The following is an 18,083-nucleotide window of genomic DNA, read 5'->3' as shown; positions in this document are numbered from 1 at the left end:
ATTGGTTTACAATGGGGCTGTAATGGATTGATATAGGCATCTTCTCTCTGTAATGTTATTCTGAGCCTTTGTGATAAGACTCAGAGGCAGACGGCATATAGAACACAGGTGTGCGCACACACACACACACACACACACACACACACACACACACACACACACACACACGGGCACACACACGGGCACACACAGACACGGGCACACACACGGGCACAGGCACAGACATACACACACACACACACTTACAGTAGTATGCCCGTTTAATATGCATGTGTTTCCATTGTATCTGTCCCCATAGTGCCTGCGTGTTCTGTTCATTTCAGTTGTCCCTCTAACCACATATTTTGCTTCTTCTCAGTCTGTCTTTAGGAAGAAGAAAAAGCAATATTATTAGAACCCACATATTACAGACACACAGACAGACTGACAGACAGATTAGGTAAGGCGGAGGTGTCTGACTTCAGATAACTTCTACTGGTGTGTAGTTGATACAGCTGTGTGCTTGGTGTGTAGTTTGGCCTGGCGTGTTGGTCAATTTTGGGCAGGATGGGTTGCGTCAAGCAGTACCAGTGGAGGACCAGTCTCCTGTTCTTCTTGAGTGGACTCATCCAATGGGGTAAGAGTACCATCAGGTCTACACACACCCCTCCACTCCTACCCAGGGTTACTTTTTAGTTTGCAAAATAAAAAGAACATTATGCACATTAAAGTACATAGAAATGTAATATGTAACAACATTTTGTGCAGATTGTCAGTTCTCTTTTACTATTAGCAAAGTGAAAAGTGTTGAGTTGCATTTTAGTGTCCTTTTATCAGATGATGGGGTGGACTGTTGAAATGGCCACAGTTCTAAATCAGTGTTTCTAAAACCTGTTTTCTACATGGTTGGTCTGCTGATGAAATGTTATGAAATAGCCTTGGCATAACAGCCAACGTCTACTGGGAATGAGTCACATGATGTTTCTGCTTTCATCAAACAGGCGCTATGAAAACAATTAATTGAACACAAACCCTGACGCTGGAAGATGATTTCTGTCAGATGGCAATGTTGCAGCAGTTATTACACATTTTGATTTGCAGCACATTCAAACCTCCTCTACAGCAGGTTTTAGCCTTTGAGCTGGAGCTGTGTCTGTTCTCAAACTACTACAGTTGAGACATAACTTTGGCGATATGAATGCAGTTTTCTTAGTTTATTGACAAGAGGAGGACAGTGCAGACTGAAACCATGAAAAACATTTGAAGCCAGAAATACTTGTCTGAGAATATCATCTTCCTCTTTTTTCTTATGTTCTCCATCTAGGCGGGGCTACGGTGCTTGTGGAGGTGCAGTCTGGCCCTCTGTATCGTGTGATTGGCTACCCTTTCTTCATGTCCTGCAACGTGAGTAGTTTCTCTAACCAGGCAGCCCGGCAGGACTTCAGAATCTCCATCTACAAGCCAAACAGACCCACCTGTGAAATACAGATCATCAGCACAGACGACAACAACTATGCCATGGCGTCCGCGTCAGGGGCGGTGGCATCACTCTGGAGTGCCGGTCAGTGACTTCGGTCCTCTTCCACGTGAAGAGTCTGGAGGAGGGGAACGAGGGCGAGTATGAGTGCCTCACCCCAAACTCAGAGTTAGAATATAACGGGACGTACAATGCTAATGCCACATTGAAGGGTAATGTTATTTTTTACTGCCTAAATGACACTACCTTCTTTGTCTGCCATATCTGTATAATTCACAAACCATTACTTAACTAACTCTGGTTACTTGAACTTAATCTGACAATCACATTAACCCCTGCCTACTGTAGTGTTGATATCCATCCCTCAAGTCCTATTTGCATAGTGATCAAGGACACCCTGACCACCTCCTACACTGGCCACGCTTCCTTCAGCCTGTCAGAGGGGGTTGCCCTAACCCTGCAATGCCTCGCTTCCAGCAACACCTTCCAGCACACCCACCTGTCCGTCACCTGGTATCTCCATGGAGACGGGAGGCCTTGCCCCACCCCATCATCTCTCTGGACTGTGATTTGACGGTGAGTCTGGGTCAGGGGTTTGAAGGACGGTACCAGGCAGTGTTCATTGGTCTGGACATGCTGGAGGAGGCCACATACAGGCTGAAGATGGCCAGGATTTAGCTGTCCGATGCAGGGAGGATCTACTGCCATGCCCAGGAGTGGATCCAAGACCCAGACCTGAGCTGGTACCCAATCTCCCATAAAGACGCACAGGCAACCACGTTGCCAGATTGGGCCAACTGGCATCCTGTCTGTGGGGCCGGAGTACGGTGGGAGAGAGAGCGGGGGCGAGCTGAGAGCTGTGCGGACGGGGGAGAAGACACACCTGCTTACCCTGCGGCCCGTCAGAACCCAGGACTAGGGAGTGTACCACTGCAGGGCCTGGTCACAGGAGAGGGATAGGAACGGGCTCTTCACACAGGGACCCAGCCAGGAGTCAACCACCGAGCCTATCACCATCAGAGCTATAGGTGAGTGACCTGACACTGAGCAGAATCAAAGCTACAGGTGAGTAATCTAGTAAGAAGCCAATCAGAATCAAAGCTACAAGTGAGTAATCTTGCAAGAAGCAAATCCAAATCAGAACTACAGATGAGTCATCAGGCCCTGAGTCAGAGTTAGAGGGTGTGTTTGAGTTGTAAAGCTATTGAAGATGAGTACAGACAGACGTCGACAGGGGAGATGCATCCACTGTAGTGGTTTTCAAACAGCAAGGCTCAGATCAATATGGCGGTGTGAACACACGTAGCTGTCTTTGTTTATGAAGGTTTTTCTCTACAATGTCGAAATAACCCGTTTAGAGCCTCCATATCACACACTGACAAACTGTACTGTACAGGTATCAAATATCCATTAATTTGTATATACCCACTGTATACATGAAATTGCGGCAAAGTTAGTTCCAGTTCCAGCCACGTCTTTGGTAACGTTTGTGTGGGTCCGGCAAAAACACTGTAATAATTGGTTGACAATAGAGCCTCCCACAGTGCAGGCGATGGCTGCAGGATTTTTATTTATTTTATTTTATGTCACCTTTATTTATATTGACTGTACGTTTGTTTATCCCATGTGTAACTCTATCCCATGTGTATTGTTTGTGTCGCACTGCTTTGCTCTATCTTGGCCAGGTCGCAGTTATAAATGAGAACTTGTAATCAAGTTTTATCCCCATAACGCAACACATTTTGACTTTGAAAGGCGACTTGACAAAACCGATACACTATAAATGCACCCAATGTAATGCTGTAGGTGTTTCATCAGCTTCCCGAATGGCTGCTACATCAAGCAACAACAGAACCTCAATATCCTCAATAACTTTAGTTTGTGCATTGACCTGACTCTGACCTCTGTTATTACACATGTACCACACAAACACTTCCCACACTCAGCACCTTCTTTTTTTCTGTTCTCAGAGAGAGGTTTGGCCGTTGCCATGGAGAACCAGAAGGTGAGCGTTGACGAAGGGGACGAGCTACAACTCGCCTGTAGAGTGAGCGGGGTCAAGGGTCAGCTCTCCGTCCCCTGGAAATACAGATCAGCCTCCACGACAATGGGCCCTTCCGTAATGTCACCAACCAAAGCCGGGTGGGTGTGATGGAACCGGGGGCAGAGTTGGGGCAGTGAAACGTACGTACCATGCGTCCCACAGCAGACACATTCACCCTAGAGCTGAGTGAGGTTAAGCCCTCTGACGCAGGAGCCTATCGGTGCACTGTATACGAGTGGACCACATAAACCAATGGTAATGCCAAGAAAACCAGCAGCCAATCACAAGACTGCATCGTGGAGGTCCGTCCCGTGGGTAAGAGCACTGTGTGTGTGTGTGAGAGAGAGAGAGAGAGAGAGAGAGTGTGTGTGTGTGTCACCCTGGTGGTCAAACATAACAGAAAAGTGAAAACTAAACATTTGTTTGCCTCATTGATTTCCATGAATATTTAATTTAACTCGGCACAGATTCATTCTTCAAGTTATTGGAGACAGTGTTGGTATATTAACTGAGACATGTAGCATGAGGTAAGCTTTCAGCTCCCACATTATCTATGTAGAAATCAATAACTTTATGGCTGACCACTGTTGTCTCACATGTCAGATGGATTCGATTGAATCTCCTTGCCCTTACAACCACTAGTAGAGTTGGCCCTAAAAAACCTGACAGTTGTCATCAGTGATATGTCAGCATTGTCCTCGGCCTGCAGAGTCTCTGATAAGGGTGGACCTGAAGAGTTGCAGTATTGAGGTGACAGGGGGGTTTGAGGTGGAGCTGGTGTGTGTCGGGTTCGAGGGCCCTCCCTCCCGGTCACTGTGACCTGGAGCAGCGCGAGGGGGGGTCGGCCCCGGACAACATCCTGACACTGTTGCACACCGGTGACATCATGTGGCGCGGTGACCAGAGTAACTACCAGTTGAGGGTGACCACCAGCAAGGGGGAAGTGCATCACATCCTCTGCATCATCAGAGCAAGCCGCGGGGAGGCAGGGTGCTATCAGTGTGTGATCTCAGTGTTCCTGCAAGGGAGACACAGGAATCCGCAGAACTCCAACCTGCTGGCTGTGTTGGTCCAGACTCTAGGTAGGTAAGGTCAAAGGTTACAGGTCAACCTGGGGTTAGGATCTCAGCCTCCATCACACTTTCTTTATCTTTATCTCTCTCTCTCTCTTCCAGAGGGTGTACTTACCCTGTCCTCTAGCCCCTCCCCTCTGGATCAGACCATCAACGCAGTCATACAGACGGAATGCTCCGTTGTCAAGGCAACTTCTAACTCATCCCGCTTCGCTGTCACCTGGTTGGCCCAGAAGAAGGGGGTGGGGAACCAGACCGTCCTCAGCTCAGACCGCGATGCAGTGATAACACTAGGGGCGGAATTAGGCACAGAACAGCGAATCAGTATGAGAAGACGTGAGAGGTGTAGCTTCGAACTAACCATTCGACAAGCCCGTAGCTGGGACAGGGGGAGGTACTACTGTGTGGTGGAGGAGTGGCTACAGGATCCTCACGGCGTATGGTACAAGCTACTACATGGTACAAGCTCCTCTTCTGCAGCTATGGAACTCCGCCTACAAGAGACGGGTGAATTATCCTGATGACAAGGCAACAAAATACTGCATCGGTAGAAGAACATGCAATGTATATCAGATCTATAGAGTATCTTGTTGTGCTAATTTGCAGTTTGTCTGACTTGAGTCTCTCTCTTTCTGTCTCTATGTCTCTCTCTCCCAGTGAGTGACCTCAGTGTTAACAAGACAGATCTGGACATGGAGGTCAGAGATGGGAAGCGGGTGGAGCTGACCAGCACTTTGACCTCAGGTGACCCTGCCTCTCTCTACGCACTCACCTGGTTCTACATGAGGCGTGGCTCCTCCTCCTCTCACAGGGTGACCCTGGTGATTCTAGGCCATGATGGCACCCTGAAATACCCAGATGACAACCAAGGGCTCCAGGCCCAGAAGGGGAGGCTGATCTTCTCCAGGAACACTCATGGTACCTTTCTGCTGGGTCTACAGGGAGCTCGTCAGGATGACAGTGGAGTTTACCAGTGCAATGTGGATCAGTACAAGTACAGTCATGACGGCAACTGGGAATGTAGTGCCTCCAACCAATCAGGCAGAACCAACCTCACTGTATGACGACCAATAGGTATGATGTCATAATTTATGAGTCCATGATGTCGGACTATACAAATACAACTGAATCACAATCTGTTGGTTTTTATCTTACCTTCCTCTGTTCTCTCCCTCTCCAGAACTTGAGTCTGAGTTGCTGTCTGAATCAGAATTCCCCACTGGATTAGTTATACTCATCTTCATCCCTCTTGTCTGTATCCTGGCAATTGTCATCATGATGCTGTCAATCAAGCTGAAGGGGCGGGGTTCAGCTGGAAACAAGAAACACGCCAACTCTCTGTGGGTGGAGGAAAACCCACTGAAGCCATGCCCAGAAGAATGAGAACAGAGGAGAGGTGAGGAGGGAGATAGAGAGAGGATGAGAAGAGCTAAGGAAATAGGAGGAGCACATAAGAGAGGAGAAGAAATTAGGGGAGAAAAGGAGAGGATGTGAGATGGGGAGGGATGATAAGATGGGGAAGGGGGGATAAGTGAGAGAATAGGAAAGGAGATAAGTGAGAGAATAGGAAAGGAGATAAGTGAGAGCTGAGCAGCATTCAAACTTGTTTCATTTTTATGTGATCGATTTTTAATTCCAAGCAGATTTTTACTTGTTAACACAAAATGATTTACATTTACTTCCCTTACGCAGAATTATAACTTGAAATGTACATTGGCACTCCTTTGAGAGAAGAAGATCAAGGCAGAAACAACATTTGATTTTGATGTAAACCGTCCAGAGCAGGTTTTAGGGGGTAATGGACATTTTTACACAGAGTGGAACAGGAGAACCCAAGAGCAGACTCAGACGAGAGGACTGGGATGAAGTAACCAATAAATGTATTTAAACATGAGGAAGATTGTCAGGTGCGTGAATGAGGACCCAAAAGCGAATTAACAAACAGAGTTTCTTTAATGATGAACACACGTGGGCTCAGATGGACAGGTAGATTCCGACAGGACAGGACAAGGTTGCAGCAAACACGATGATAGTCTGGTTCAGGCATGAGACACACAAACAAGAATCCGACAAAGACAGGAGCAGAAACAGAGAGAGATATAGGGACCTAATCAGAGGGAAAAAGGGAACAGGTGGGAAAAGGGGTGAATGAGGTAGTCAGAGAAGACAAGGAACAGCTGGGGGAAAGAGGGACAGAAACGGTAACCTAGTACGACCAGCAGAGGGAGACAGGGTGAAAGGAAAGGACAGAAAGACACAACATGACAATACATGACAGTACCCCCCCACTCACCGAGCGCCTCCTGGCGCACTCGAGGAGGAAACCTGGCGGCAACGGAGGAAATCCTCGATCAGCGCACGGTCCAGCACGTCCCGAGAGGGAACCCAACTCCTCTTCTCAGGACCGTACCCCTCCCAATCTACGAGGTACTGGTGACCACGGCCCCGAGGACGCATGTCCAAAATCCTACGGACCCTGTAGATGGGTGCGCCCTCGACAAGGATGGGGGGGGGGGGGGGGAAGACGAGCGGGGGCGCGAAGAACGGGCTTGATACAGGAGACATGGAAGACCGGGTGGACGCGACGAAGGTATCGCGGAAGAAGAAGTCGAACTGCGACAGGATTAATGACCCGAGAAATACGGAACGGACCAATGAACCGCGGGGTCAACTTGCGAGAAGCCGTCTTAAGGGGAAGGTTCTGAGTGGAGAGCCAAACTCTCTGACCGCGACAATATCTAGGACTCTTAGTTCTACGCTTATTAGCAGCCCTCACAGTCTGCGTCCTATAACGGAAAAGTGCAGACCTGACCCTCTTCCAGGTGCGCTCGCAACGTTGGACAAAAGCCTGAGCGGAGGGGACGCTGGACTCGGCGAACTGAGATGAGAACAGCGGAGGCTGGTACCCGAGGCTACTCTGAAAAGGAGATAGCCCGGTCGCAGACGAAGGAAGCGAGTTGTGGGCGTATTCTGCCCAGGGGAGCTGTTCTGACCAAGACGCAGGGTTGCGAAAAGAAAGACTGCGTAAGATGCGACCAATAGTCTGATTGGCCCGTTCTGCTTGACCGTTAGACTGGGGGTGAAAGCCGGAAGAGAGACTGACGGAAGCCCCAATCAAACGGCAAAACTCCCTCCAAAATTGAGACGTGAATTGCGGACCTCTGTCCGAAACGACGTCTGACGGAAGGCCATGAATTCTGAAAACATTCTCGATGATGATTTGTGCCGTCTCTTTAGCAGAAGGAAGCTTAGCAAGGGGAATAAAATGAGCCGCCTTAGAGAACCTGTCGACAACCGTAAGAATAACAGTCTTCCCCGCTGACGAAGGCAGTCCGGTGACAAAATCTAAGGCGATGTGAGACCACGGTCGAGAGGGAATGGGAAGCGGCCTGAGACGGCCGGCAGGAGGGGAGTTACCGGACTTAGTCTGCGCGCAGACCGAACAAGCAGCCACGAAACGACGCGTGTCATGCTCCCGGGTGGGCCACCAAAAACGCTGGCGAATGGAAGCAAGCGTACCCCGAACGCCAGGGTGGCCGGCTAACTTGGCAGAGTGAGCCCACTGAAGAACGGCCAGACGAGTAGGAACGGGAACGAAAAGAAGGTTCCTAGGACAAGCGCGCGGCGACGGAGTGTGAGTGAGTGCTTGCTTTACCTGCCTCTCAATTCCCCAGACAGTCAACCCGACAACACGCCCCTCAGGGAGAATCCCCTCGGGGTCAGTGGAGGCTACTGAAGAACTGAAGAGACGAGATAAAGCATCAGGCTTGGTGTTCTTAGAGCCCGGACGATAAGAAATCACGAACTCGAAACGAGCGAAAAACAGCGCCCAGCGCGCCTGACGCGCATTAAGTCGTTTGGCAGAACGGATGTACTCAAGGTTCCTATGGTCGGTCCAAACGACAAAAGGAACGGTCGCCCCCTCCAACCACTGTCGCCATTCGCCTAGGGCTAAGCGGATGGCGAGCAGTTCGCGGTTTCCCACATCATAGTTACGTTCCGACGGCGACAGGCGATGAGAAAAATACGCGCAAGGGTGGACCTTGTCGTCTGAGAGGGAGCGCTGAGAAAGAATGGCTCCCACGCCCACCTCTGACGCGTCAACCTCGACAACGAACTGTCTAGAGACGTCAGGTGTAACAAGGATAGGTGCGGATGTAAAACGATTCTTGAGGAGATCAAAAGCTCCCTGGGCGGAAACGGACCACTTAAAGCACGTCTTGACAGAAGTAAGGGCTGTGAGAGGTGCTGCCACCTGACCGAAATTACGGATGAAACGACGATAGAAGTTCGCGAAGCCGAGAAAGCGCTGCAGCTCGACGCGTGACTTAGGGACGGGCCAATCAATGACAGCTTGGACCTTAGGGGGATCCATCTTAATGCCTTCAGCGGAAATAACAGAACCGAGAAATGTGACGGAGGAGGCATGAAAAGTGCACTTCTCAGCCTTCACAAAAAGACAATTCTCTAAAAGGCGCTGGAGGACACGTCGAACGTGCTGAACATGAATCTGGAGTGACGGTGAAAAAATCAGGATATCGTCAAGGTAAACGAAAACAAAGATGTTCAGCATGTCTCTCAGGACATCATTGACTAATGCCTGAAAGACAGCTGGAGCGTTAGCGAGGCCGAAAGGAAGAACCCGGTATTCAAAGTGCCCTAACGGAGTGTTAAACGCCGTCTTCCACTCGTCCCCCTCCCTGATGCGCACGAGATGGTAAGCGTTACGAAGGTCCAACTTAGTGAAAAACCTGGCTCCCTGCAGGATCTCGAAGGCTGAAGACATAAGAGGAAGCGGATAACGATTCTTCACTGTTATGTCATTCAGCCCTCGATAATCTATGCAGGGGCGCAGGGACCCGTCCTTCTTCTTAACAAAAAAAAACCCCGCTCCGGCGGGAGAGGAGGAGGGGACTATGGTACCGGCGGCAAGAGCTACAGACAAATAATCTTCGAGAGCTTTACGTTCGGGAGCCGACAGAGAGTATAGTCTACCCCGGGGGGGAGTGGTTCCCGGAAGGAGATCAATACTACAATCATACGACCGGTGTGGAGGAAGAGAGGTGGCCCTGGACCGACTGAACACCGTGCGCAGATCGTGATATTCCTCCGGCACCCCTGTCAAATCACCAGGCTCCTCCTGTGAAGAAGAGATAGAGGAAACAGGAGGGATAGCAGACATTAAACATTTCACATGACAAGAGACGTTCCAGGAGAGGATAGAATTACTAGACCAATTAATAGAAGGATTATGACAAACTAGCCAGGGATGGCCCAAAACAACAGGTGTAAAAGGTGAACGAAAAATTAAAAAAGAAATGGTTTCGCTATGATTACCAGAAACAGTGAGGGTTAAAGGTAGCGTCTCACGCTGAATCCTGGGGAGAGGACTACCATCCAGGGCGAACAAGGCCGTGGACTCCCTTAACTGTCTGAGCGGAATGTCATGTTCCCGAGCCCAGGTCTCGTCCATAAAACAGCCCTCCGCCCCAGAGTCTATTAAGGCACTGCAGGAAGCTGACGAACCGGTCCAGCGTAGATGGACCGACAAGGTAGTGCAGGATCTTGAAGGAGAGACAGGAGTAGTAGCGCTCACCAGTAGCCCTCCGCTTACTGATGAGCTCTGGCTTTTACTGGACATGAAGTGACAAAATGACCAGCAGAACCGCAATAGAGACAGAGGCGGTTGGTGATTCTCCGTTCCCTCTCCTTAGTCGAGATGCGGATACCTCCCAGCTGCATAGGCTCAGCACCCGAGCCGGCAGAGGAAGATGGTAGTGATGCGGAGAGGGGGGCAACGGAGAACGCAAGCTCCTTTCCACGAGCTCGGTGACGAAGATCAACCCGTCGCTCAATGCGAATAGCGAGTTCAATCAAGGAATCCACGCTGGAAGGAACCTCCCGGGAGAGAATCTCATCCTTTACCTCTGCGCGGAGACCCTCCAGAAAACGAGCGAGCAAAGCCGGCTCGTTCCAGCCACTGGAGGCAGCAAGAGTGCGAAACTCAATAGAGTAGTCTGTTATGGATCGATTACCTTGACATAGGGAAGACAGGACCCTGGAAGCCTCCTCCCCAAAAACAGATCGATCAAAAACCCGTATCATCTCCTCCTTAAAGTCCTGATACTGGTTAGTACACTCAGCCCTTGCCTCCCAGATTGCCGTGCCCCACTCACGAGCCCGTCCAGTAAGGAGAGATATGACGTAGGCGACACGAGCAGTGCTCCTGGAGTAAGTGTTGGGCTGGAGAGAAAACACAATATCACACTGGGTGAGGAACGAGCGGCATTCAGTGGGCTCCCCAGAGTAACACGGCGGGTTATTGATTCTGGGCTCCGGAGATTCGAAAGCCCTGGAAGTGGCCGGTGGATCGAGGCGGAGATGGTGAACCTGTTCTGTGAGGTTGGAGACTTGGGTGGCCAGGGTCTCAACGGCATGTCGAGCAGCAGACAATTCCTGCTCGTGTCTGCCTAGCATCGCTCCCTGGATCTCGACGGCTGAGTGGAGAGGATCCGAAGTCGCTGGGTCCATTCTTGGTCGGATTCTTCTGTCAGGTGCGTGAATGAGGACCCAAAAGCGAATTAACAAACAGAGTTTCTTTAATGATGAACACACGTGGGCTCAGATGGACAGGTAGATTCCGACAGGACAGGACAAGGTTGCAGCAAACACGATGATAGTCTGGTTCAGGCATGAGACACACAAACAAGAATCCGACAAAGACAGGAGCAGAAACAGAGAGAGATATAGGGACCTAATCAGAGGGAAAAAGGGAACAGGTGGGAAAAGGGGTGAATGAGGTAGTCAGAGAAGACAAGGAACAGCTGGGGGAAAGAGGGACAGAAACGGTAACCTAGTACGACCAGCAGAGGGAGACAGGGTGAAAGGAAAGGACAGAAAGACACAACATGACAATACATGACAAAGATAGAGTGCAAGCCAGGGGAAGCTCAGGTGGGTTGCAGGAAACCAGGTGCGGAGGCTGGAGCGACAGGGGTTGAGACAGGGTAAGCAGGTCCGGAGGGCATCCAAGGAAGTAGTAGAGTGGGGAATCCAGAGTAGCAGGGTGACGAGACGTTGAACTGGAGCCAGGGACCAGAGTCAGAGCGGGCGGAATGAGCAGAGATTACGATCTGGCAGTATGGAAGTAGCAGGACTATTTGTAGAATATTTGTAGAGGTCTTGATTATGGAACAGGTTGCAGCTGGAGGGGGTCAGCTCTGACTCCAGCACACCTGTCTCTGCCCACACAATCACACAGACACACACACAGAGAGAGAGAGAGAGAGAGGGAGAGGGAGAGAGAACTGGGGGAGTGGCGCCGGGTCAAGGAGACACAGGATGAGCAGTAGAGGGTGTTGCAGGAGCAGATGTGACAAAAATAGACTTTTGGATGTAGTTTTTTTTATGTAGTTTTACTTCTCCTTTAAAATATTGAGTTAGTGTTCTCTGATGACTCAAAGCTCCAGACTCGCTGACTAGCAGATGCGCTGAAACCTTTGATGATAAATCTGATCATTAACTTTGTATGAACGAGTTGTTCACAAATATTATATTTATGAATTGTTGAAAGGTATTCCGCCATGTACTGTACTCATCAACATTTTGCCTCAAGAATGGATGGGTTTTATTTCTTAACTTGTTTGAGTTGGGAACGCTAAATAAACTTTTGAAGCACTTCTAAACGAACTCTGAGATAGTGTTTATGATATCACAAACATTTCAGACCAAAAGTAATTTATATACCATTCCTGTCAGACATGTACCATTTGTAAAGTTGCTGGTGTTTTATCTGGTTTGTAATAAATATAGTTAGAATAAACTTATTCGTAGCTCAATGTTATTTGTCATTAAAAAAACAACTTGGTTGAACTCCTCTTCTGTTCTAGCAGCCTCAGCATGTGATTGAGCATGCATGAGTCTGCTGTCTGTCTGTGAGTCAGTCGGTTGCGACTGCGAACGCGGAGGTGGGTTTCGTTAGTCTCAGTTGTGACTACACAGTTGTGTTCACAGTACCCTGAAATGCAGTGTAAAAAGGGAGCACATGATAATGATTCAAATTTACCATGTGACTCCGTTTTAATAACCAAAAGTGGAATAAATTCATATTCACACATCAAATAACTTTACATAAATAGGAAATTTCACTAAATAACAGAAATATAATTGACATTACTGGTCCACACTTTTCAGAGTTAAATTTATTTTCATTTTTTCCCAGAGTACCTTGCCTTTTCGAGGCAATTGTAGAGTTACCACCCATGACTGTATTTGTTAGTGACAGAGACATCATTGTTGATTTTGCTGTCAGCCCTGTCGGCTTCACCAATTGACTTGTTACTGTAGACAAATGTTACCATAAAAATGGAACAGTGTATGACAATACATTAAATGTATTATAATGCTTTACTTTGGTGGCCAAATTTTACTCTAACACATGGGTGTTAGGATCCTCCTGGTTTACAGGCCACATCAAGCCTGGAAGTCACATTATAATGACTTGCAAAGTAATGTGCTCTTAATAAATTCTTATTGGAATCCAACCACAGTTAGGACATCCAAGAGTTTACATTTTTATTCACCAACAACCTGCATTCAGAATAAGGGTTGGGAATATGGATAAAGAAGACAACCTACAGTGCCTTGCGAAAGTATTCGGCCCCCTTGAACCTTTCGTCCTTTTGCCACATTTCAGGCTCAAACATAAAGATATAAAACTGTATTTTTTTGTGAAGAATCAACAACAAGTGGGACACAATCATGAAGTGGAACGACATTTATTGGATATTTCAAACTTTTTTAACAAATCAAAAACTGAACAATTGGGCATGCAAAATTATTCAGCCCCCTTAAGTTAATACTTTGTAATACCTTTTGCTGCGATTACAGCTGTAAGTCGCTTGGGGTATGTCTCTATCAGTTTTGCACATCGAGAGACTGACATTTTTTCCCATTCCTCCTTGCAAAACAGCTCGAGCTCAGTGAGGTTGGATGGAGAGCATTTGTGAACAGCAGTTTTCAGTTCTTTCCACAGATTCTCGATTGGATTCAGGTCTGGACTTTGACTTGGCCATTCTAACACCTGGATATGTTTATTTTTGAACCATTCCATTGTAGATTTTGCTTTATGTTTTGGATCATTGTCTTGTTGGAAGACAAATCTCCGTCCCAGTCTCAGGTCTTTTGCAGACTCCATCAGGTTTCTTCCAGAATGGTCCTGTATTTGGCTCCATCCATCTTCCCATCAATTTTAACCATCTTCCCTGTCCCTGCTGAAGAAAAGCAGGCCCAAACCATGATGCTGCCACCACCATGTTTGACAGTGGGGATTGTGTGTTGAGAGTGATGAGCTGTGTTGCTTTTACGCCAAACATAACGTTTGCATTGTTGCCAAAAAGTTCAATTTTGGTTTCATCTGACCAGAGCACCTTCTTCCACATTGGTGTGTCTCCCAGGTGGCTTGTGGCAAACTTTAAATTACACTTTTTATGGATATCTTTAAGATATGGCTTTCTTCTTGCCACTCTTCCATAAAGGCCAGATTTGTGCAATATACGACTGATTGTTGTCCTATGGACAGAGTCTCCCACCTCAGCTGTAGATCTCTGCAGTTCATCCAGAGTGATCATGGGCCTCTTGGCTGCATCTCTGATCAGTCTTCTCCTTGTATGAGCTGAAAGTTTAGAGGGACGGCCAGGTCTTGGTAGATTTGCAGTGGTCTGATACTCCTTCCATTTCAATATTATCGCTTGCACAGTGCTCCTTGGGATGTTTAAAGCTTGGGAAATCTTTTTGTATCCAAATCCGGCTTTAAACTTCTTCACAACAGTATCTCGGACCTGCCTGGTGTGTTCCTTGTTCTTCATGATGCTCTCTGCGCTTTTGACGGACCTCTGAGACTATCACAGTGCAGGTGCATTTATACGGAGACTTGATTACACACAGGTGGATTGTATTTATCATCATTAGTCATTTAGGTCAACATTCAGAGATCCTCACTGAACTTCTGGAGAGAGTTTGCTGCACTGAAAGTAAAGGGGCTGAATAATTTTGCACGCCCAATTTTTCAGTTTTTGATTTGTTAAAAAAGTTTGAAATATCCAATAAATGTCGTTCCACTTCATGATTGTGTCCCACTTGTTGTTGATTCTTCACAAAAAAATACAGTTTTATATCTTTATGTTTGAAGCCTGAAATGTGGCAAAAGGTCGCAAAGTTCAAGGGGGCCGAATACTTTCGCAAGACACTGTAAACCATTTACACTGGAACAACCATTTCAGTAAATTGAACTAACTGATTGGATTAGTTTTGAAAAACTTATGTTATTTATCTTTGAGCAGCATAATATGAATCAATCAATCAGGGTAATTTTTTTACAATGATAAATACATGTCAAATGTAATAAAATCGGCAGGATAAAAAAGACATGACGCATTGTTGTTGAACGAGCATTGGTTATATGTGGCCTAGGGTAGGTAAAGGTAGCCCATGGAGGGCTTGGGTTTTCAAAATATGAAACGGAAAGCAAACACTTGTTACAGGAAAATAACTTCTAAATAGGTTTTTGCTGGTAGGTTCTCATCTTTTGTTTCATGATGAGCATGGACACATGTACAGTAGCCTACATCATGGAGGGGGGTTTACGCACGTCCAAAACAAATCAAATCAAATTGTATTTGTCACATGCGCCAAATACAACAGGTTTAGTGTCACACCCTGATCTGTTTCACCTGTTCTTGTGATTGTCTCCACCCCCTCCAGGTGTCGCTTGTTTTCCCCAGTGTATATATCCCTGTGTTTCCTGTCTCTCTGTGCCAGTTCATCTTGTATGTTCAAGTCAACCAGCGTGTTTTTCCCGTGCTCCTGCTTTTCTATTCTCTTTTTGCAAGTCCTCCTGGTTTTGACCCTTGCCTGTTTCTGGACTCTGTATCTGCCTGCCTTGACCACGAGCCTGTCTGACCATTCTGCCTGCCATGACCTGGAGCCTGCCTGACCATTCTGTCTGCCTTGACATCGAGCCTGTCTGCCACTCTGTACCTCCTGGACTCTGACCTAGTTTTGACCTTTTGCCTGTCCACGACCATTCTCTTGCCTACCCCATTTGGATCAATAAACATCTAAGACTCCAACCATCTGCCTCCTGTGTCTGCATCTCGCCTTGTGCCCTGATATGTAGACCTTACAGTGAAATGCTTACTTACAAGCCCTTACAACAATGCAGTTTTAAGAAAAATATGTTAGGTAAAAAAAAAGTGTGATAAAAGAAAATTAATGGAAGTAAATAATTAAAGAGCAGCAGTAAAATAACAATAGCGAGGCTAAATACAGGGTGTACCGGTAGGTCGAGGTAAGTGAGGTAATATGTACGTGTAGAGTTAAAGTGACTATGCATAGATAATAAACAGAGAATAGCAGCAGTGTAAAAGAGGGGGCAACGCAAATAGTCTGGGTAGCCATTTGATTAGCTGTTCAGGAGTCTTATGGCTTGGGGGTAGAAGCTGTTGAGAAGCCTTTTCGACCTAAACTTGGCGCTCTGGTACCGCTTGCCGTGCGGTAGCAGAGAGAACAGTCTATGACTAGGATTGCTGGAGTCTTGACAATTTTTAGGGCCTTCCTCTGACGCCTAGTATAGAGGTCCTGGATGGCAGGAAGCTTGGCTCCAGTGATGTACTGGGCTGTACGCACTACCCTCTGTGCCTTGTGGTCGTAAGCCGAGCAGTTGCCATACCAGGCAGTGATGCAACCAGTCAGGATGCTCTCGATGGTTCAGCTGTAGAACTTTTTGAGGCTCTGAGGACCCATGCCAAATCTTTTTAGTCTCCTGAGGGGGAATATATTTTGTCGTGCCCTCTTCACAACTGTCTTGGTGTGCTTGGACCATGATAGTTTGTTGGTGATGTGGACACCAAGGAACTTGAAGCTCTCAACCTGCTCCACTACAGCCCCGTCGATTAGAATGGGGGAGTGCTCGGTCCTCCTTTTCCTGTAGTCCACAATCATCTCCTTTGTCTTGATCACGTTGAGGGAGAGGTAGTTGTCCTGGCACCACACGGCCAGGTTTCTGACCTCCTCCCTATAGGTTGTCTCATCGTTATCAGTGATCAGGTCTACCACTGTTATGTCATCAGCGAACCTAATGATGGTGTTGGAGTCGTGCCTGGTCATGCCTGGTCATGCATTCATGAGTTAACAGGAGGTGACTGAGCACGCACCCCTGAAGGGCCCCCGTGTTGAGGATCAGCATGGCGGATGTGGTGTTACCTACCCTTACCACCTGGGGGCGGCCCGTCAGGAAGTCCAATTGCAGAGGGAGGTGTTTAGTCCCAAGTCCCAAGGGCACTATGGTGTTGAACACTGAGCTGTAGTCAATGAACAGCATTCTCACATAAGTGTTCCTCTTGTCCAGGTGGGAAAGGGCAGTGTGGAGTGCAATAAAGATTGCATCATCTGTTGGGGCGGTATGCAAATTGGAGTGGGTCAAGGGTTTCTGGGATAGTGGTGTTGATGTGGGCCATGACCAGCCTTTCAAAGCACTTCATGCCTTCATGCCTACAAACTTGAGTGCTATGGGTCGGTAGGCACTTATTGATGAAGCCAGTGTACTCCTCAATGCCATCGTAAGAATTCCGGAACATATTCGAGTCTATGCTAGCAAAACAGGCAGCTTAGCATCTGCCTCATCTGACCACTGGTGCTTACTGCTTTAGTTTTTGATTGTAAGCAGTAATCAGGAGGATAGAATTATGGTCAGATTTGGCAAATGGAGGGCGAGGGAGAGCTTTGTATGCATCTCTGTGTGTGGAATAAAGGTGTTCTAGAGTGTTTTTTTGTGTGTGTTTTTTCCTCTGGCACATGTAACATGCCGGTAGAAATGAGGTAAAAAGTAGTTTCCCTGCATTAAAGTCCCCGACCACAAGGAGCGCTGCCTCTGGATGAGCGTTTTCCTATTTGCTTATGGCCGTATACAGCTCATTGAGTGTGAAGTGTGAAGTTTGTGGTGGTAAATTGACAGCTGCGAAGAATATAGATGAAAACACTTGGTAATTACTGTGGTCTACAGCTTATCATGAGATACTCTACCTCAGGCGAGCATAACCTTGAGACTTCCTTAGATATCGTGCAACAGCTGTTGTTTACAAATATACATAGACCACCACCCCTTGTATTACCAGAGGCTACTGTTCTATCCTGCTGATACAGTGTATAAACTGCCAGCTGTTGGTTATTCATCTCATTGTTGAAACATAAGATATTACAGTTTTTAATGTCCCGTTGGTAGGATACACACTACTGTTCAAAACTTTGAGGTCACTTAGAAATGTCCTTGGTTTTGAAAGAAAAGCACATTTTTTGTCCATTAAAATAACATTAAATTGATCAGAAATACAGTGTAGACATTGTTAATGTTGTATATGACTATTGCAGACTATTGGAATATCTACATAGCCATACATAGGCCCATTATCAGAAACAATCACTCCTGTGTTCCAATGGCACGTTGTGTTAGCTA

General features: G+C 47.3%; 1 pseudogene; it reads left to right on the top strand.

Moving 5' to 3' along the window:
- The first annotated feature begins 546 nt into the window (after nucleotides 1–546).
- On the top strand, nucleotides 547–5,637 carry LOC110502076 (immunoglobulin superfamily member 2-like; annotated as a pseudogene).
- Nucleotides 5,638–18,083: the final 12,446 nt, after the last annotated feature.

This window comes from Oncorhynchus mykiss, chromosome 22, assembly GCF_057628025.1.
Source record: "Oncorhynchus mykiss isolate SJ-2025 chromosome 22, ASM5762802v1, whole genome shotgun sequence".
Lineage (NCBI taxonomy): Eukaryota > Metazoa > Chordata > Actinopteri > Salmoniformes > Salmonidae > Oncorhynchus > Oncorhynchus mykiss.
This window is presented reverse-complemented; position numbering and strand designations above follow the sequence as displayed.